The sequence below is a fragment of the Scomber scombrus genome, chromosome 16 (genome assembly GCF_963691925.1).
Source record: "Scomber scombrus chromosome 16, fScoSco1.1, whole genome shotgun sequence".
NCBI classification, from domain to species: Eukaryota; Metazoa; Chordata; class Actinopteri; order Scombriformes; family Scombridae; genus Scomber; species Scomber scombrus.
Genome location: NC_084985.1, coordinates 1,581,783 through 1,586,782, shown reverse-complemented (window position 1 = coordinate 1,586,782; position 5,000 = coordinate 1,581,783). Strand labels below are relative to the sequence as shown.

Here is a 5,000-nt window from a genome sequence, read left to right as displayed (position 1 = left end):
TCCTTCCTTAACTCGAGGACAACAGGAGGGTTAAGTATATAAAATATAGTATATAAAAAGTAAACTTCAAGTATACTGCCTCAGTCTTAGTATAAAATAAGTATACTCTGAGGGTAATAAAGGTTATTTTGCTGATTATACCTCCTGTAATGTATCGGGTCTGTGTTGTGTTTCTCCTCCTGTGTCTGGTCTCAGAGTCTCAGTAGTGAACCGGGTCGTAGTCTTTGTGCAGCTGCTGTTCTTGGCAAATTAAAACCCTCCTGATTCCAGTTTGGCTCCGTTCTGCTCTCCGGCCTCGCCGCGTCCGCCACCTCAGATTTGTTTCTGGTGATAAGTGTTAGCGCACACAGATTAGCATACTTAATGAAGGAGGGAAGAAGAGATGTGAGGAGAGGAGACGGAGCAGCGGGACGTAAAAGATGAGCAGTGTTCAGGAGACCGGCCTGTCAGTCATGCTGCTGGTTGGATATAAAGCAGCAGAATGAGATGATAAGAATGAATGAAGCAGGTTGTATTAACTCCAGTGAGTCAGAGGTCTCCTCCTCATTACACAGTCCAGATCCTGGAGGACTCCTGATCAGATGTTCACAAAACTAAATAACTGAAAAAGATTTAGACAAACACAAAGTGGAACTCCTTTAAAGTTGCCCTTACAATCTGTGTTTCTCTCCGATACACACTGGGAAAACAATACCCAATCACATTTAAGTAAAAACTTTTTGCACATAGGCTTCAAACCATAGACTGTATATATAATGGACGTAACATCCGTGACGTCTCCCATTGGTTTGTGGACTGCTGCTCGGAGGCCAATAGTATCGGATCTGAGCAGCGCCATCTTGAACATTTCAGGTGCATGCTGGGAAAAATAAAAACATGGATTCAACTTATATGGGCATCAGGAGGAGCATGAGGCGCCCTCCTGAACCTGTGAACCAATCAACCTGTCAATCACCACGTAGCCACGCTCTAATGCATACCCTGCTTTATCGTCACATATAAAATCAGGGAGGCCAAAATGTCCCAAATGAACATCATACTGCATTGAAGAAGGCTTTAAACTAGCGATTGAGACCATAAACACATTTTGAAAACGTTTACTGAGGTTAGAAATCAAGTGAGAAGTTGGTGAATTCTCCATTGACTTGTATAGAGACGGAAGTCCTTTTGACACCAAAACGGTCGCCCCCTGGTGGCCTTTTGATAGAATGCAGCTTTAAGTTACTTCCACGTTGGCCTCATTTCAAGAGACCGGAACTCCCCGCCTGGTACGAACGAGGACAACAGGTCAAAGTTCAGCAGAATTAAGTATAAGGTCCAGCAAACCATAAATGTAATCTCCCCATATGAGGTCGCAGGAGGTTAAGTATCGGCTCGGCTCGCTTGGAACCTCGGCAGAGCAGATACCAGGTACTATCCCTGATGGAGAAGCAAAAAAAAACAGAGTAGAGTCGAGCCGAGTAGTGCTAGAACTGTTTAATGGAAAAGCCCTATAAGTTATTATCATTATTTATGTAGTGTCTCAGCCCATTAACTTCGTTTCCCACAATCCTTTAGGTTTCACACCTACCGTTGGACCCTCATCCTACAGTCATTACTGGTTACTGGGGCTCACAACGTCATCTTATCAATAAAAGCTGAGATCAGAATAAAAGAACAAAGAAAGAAGAAACAAAGGAACTATAGCTCCGATCTGTCAGCGCTTCATGCCTTCATTTTATAAAACTGCCAACGTTTCATCCTCACTTCAGGTTAATAAAGCAAATAGTGACAGAGACAATAAAGAAGGAGCATTAAAAAGAGAACATGCATGTCAGGATACTAAAGTCGCCTGTAAAGAGTCAATTTATTACTTTAATAAAGCAGCACTGAGTTATTGTTATTGAGTTACTGAGTTATAGACAGAGAAAGGTGCTGATTCAGCTCAATGCTAATGGTTCTAGTTATACTGGACTGAATTATACTGATAGTTGTCTCTAATATTTTGTTCACTACGTGGCGATAAATCACGTAATGTCCTCACTTCCTCTCCGTGGCACTCGCTCATCTTCGTCTTTATTCCATTAAAAAGTGAGTCTGACTTTCAGTGAATGACAGACAGCCGGACGATCGTGTTCAAGGTAAAAGATAATTCAGCTCTGATAAAACGATGACACTTTTAGTGGTTAGATAGTCCGTATTTCACAGATACGGGATGATTCATCTTTCACCTCCTGACTTTCTTTCTTAACATAATTTATTGCACCTTTTTACTTTGGAAACAGAAGCCAAATATTCTTTTTTTTAAAGCAAGTTTTAAAATAAATTATGAGCCTAATATTTCTTTTTTTTCTAAATGGATTAAAACTAATTCAGAAATTACTGCTTTTCTTTCCCATTTTTCTCTTTTATTCCTTTAACCTTCCTGTTGTCCTCGCGTCAAGGAAGGAAAGGAGGGAGGAAAGGAAAAAAGGAAGGGAGGAAGGAAAGGAAGGGAGGGAGGAAAGAGAGAAGGAGGGAGGGAGGGAGGGAGAAAGGAAAAGAGGAAGAGAGGAAGGAAGGAAAGAAGGACAGAGGAAAGAAGGAAGGAAGGAAGGTAGGGTGGAAGGAAAGGAGGGAGGAAGGAAGGGAGGAAAGGAAAGGAAAGAAGGAAGGACGGAGGAAAGAAGGAAGGAAAGAAGGTACGAGGGAGGGAGGAAAGAAGGAAGGAGGTAGGGAGGGAGGGAGAAAGGAAAAGAGGAAGGAGGGAAAGAAGGACAGAGGAAAGAAGGATGGAAGGAAGGGAGGAAAGAAAGAGAGAATGAGGGAGGAAGGAAGGAAGGAAGGAGGGAAGGAAAGAAGGCAGGAAGGAAGGAGGGAAGGAAAGAGGAGGGAGGGAAGAAGGAAGGACAGAAGGAAGGAAGAGGGGGGTGGAGGAAGGAAAGAAGGAAGGGAGGAAATAATGAGAAAAGGAGGGAGGGAGGAAAGACAGACGGAAGGAAGGAAGGGAGGAAAGAAGGAACAGTCAAAACAGACGGGGTTAATTTGACCCGGGAGGACGACACAAAGGTTAAAAAGTGTTTCTTTCTCACATTATTAAAAACCTTTCTCTCTTTTTTTTCTTCTTCGTCTTTTAACATTTCACTAAAAAACTAAAATATCAATCTCATGGTGTTCAGGTCTCACCAAAGTCACTGTGAGACATCATCAGGGCAATCCGACAGTCTAGATCTGTCAGTCTGGACCAAAGTTAATCATATTTTAATGATTAGAGCCTGATGATGGAGGGGAGAACGGGGTTGGTAGTCCCACTTTTTACTTTCCCTTTTAATTTGTAATGAAATCCTAAAGCAGGCATGTCCAAGCTATTCCACAAAGGGCCATATGGCTGCAGGCTTTGTTCCAACCAATCAAGAGCCCATGATTCGACCAATCAACTGCCTGAAGACTGAGCTCATTTGATTAAATGTGTCAAGTCTGGTGTGCTCCTGCTTGGTTGGAATGAAAACCTGCAGCCACACGGTCCTTTGTGGAATAGTTTGGACACCCCTGGCCTAAAGTGTCAGGTAGGAATAGAGAGGTCTTACTCTCCTTCAGCTGATTCTGTTCAAAAGATATGAGCCATCAAATATGTCTTGTGCACTTGTGACTACCGACCCCATCGTGGGATTGGTTGTTCCTGTGTTATTTTAAATTTTAATGGGGAAAAATGAAAACAAGTAGTAAAAACACATCTCCTGCACCAAGAGAACATAAACTACGAGTGCATTTTTGTGTCCTTATATAATAATATTGTGCATTTCCACCTCTCTGACTGCTCTGAGCATCATTGCGCAATAAAACATTAACCCTGCATAAAACAAGGAGAGATGCATTACAGCAGGTTTTAAGCAAGTTGCTGTTTTCCACCCGTAGTCCCTGAGATGGAATATATAATGAATTAAAATCAATTACAGAATTCACAGTTGTGCAAAATTGCAATGACAAAATTATCAATACACACATCCTTAAAACCATTTGTCCTCGTTCGTAGGTATATATAGACTGTATATAAGAAATGGACGTAACATCCGTGACGTCACCCATTGGTTTGTGGACTGCTGCTCGGAGGCCAATAGTATCGGATCTGAGCAGCCCCATCTTGAACATTTGAGGTGCATGTTGGGAAAAATAAAAACACGGATTCTACTTATATGGGCATCAGGAGGAGCATGAGGCGCCCTCCTGAACCTGTGAACCAATCAACCTGTCAATCACGACGTAGCCACGCCCTAATGCATACCCTGCTTTATCGTCACATATAAAATCAGGGAGGCCAAAATGTCCCAAATGAACATCATACTGCATTGAAGAAGGCTTTAAACTAGCGATTGAGACCATAAACATATTTTGAAAACCTTTACTGAGGTTAGAAATCAAGTGAGAAGTTGGTGAATTCTCCATTGACTTGTATAGAGACGGAAGTCCTTTTGACACCAAAACGATCGCCCCCTGGTGGCCTTTTGATAGAATGCAGTTTTAAGTTACTTCCTCGTATGACCTCAAATATGAGGACATGTGTTCCCGAAACTTTTTACTTGTGTTTAATAGCTTGTGGCACCAGCATTTATAGCAAGAGACAGACAATAAAATGGGTGTGAAGTCAACACTAGAGTCATTTAATAAGAACAGAACCGAAGAGGCTGGAAGAGCTGCGGTTAGCTCAACATCTATGTCAAAACAACAAAGATACACAAATATCGTAAACATGTGAGCTGTTTTCCACTTTCTGTTCTGGTGGTTTTACTGGAGCCACAAAAACAAAGCTGTTGCAAATTATTAGTGATTTCTCAGAGAGGTGCAGGGTCGGCGGCCGACACCATGCTGCTGCTGCTGAGTCACCGTCAACATAACAAACAGTCCCCAAAATCAATGTCCCCGTCGGCAGAGGTCTATATTTAGTTTTAACAGTGTGAACATGAACACAGAGCTCAGGTGCATGTTTGATTTATATGAAAGATGCAGCCGCCGCTTCGTCTCGCTCTCAGTTCATCAGCACATGT

General features: G+C 42.3%; 2 protein-coding genes and 1 gene segment (V, D, J or C); 2 read left to right on the top strand and 1 right to left on the bottom strand.

The window, feature by feature from the left end:
• Positions 1 to 5,000, top strand: part of LOC133996245 (immunoglobulin kappa light chain-like) — a 630,565-nt gene that overhangs the window by 537,373 nt on the left and 88,192 nt on the right. The gene's annotated exons all lie outside the window — the stretch shown is intronic.
• Positions 1 to 5,000, bottom strand: part of LOC133996249 (Ig kappa chain V-III region MOPC 63-like) — a 630,498-nt gene that overhangs the window by 539,078 nt on the left and 86,420 nt on the right.
• Positions 1 to 5,000, top strand: part of LOC133996211 (glutamate receptor ionotropic, kainate 5-like) — an 88,938-nt gene that overhangs the window by 76,909 nt on the left and 7,029 nt on the right.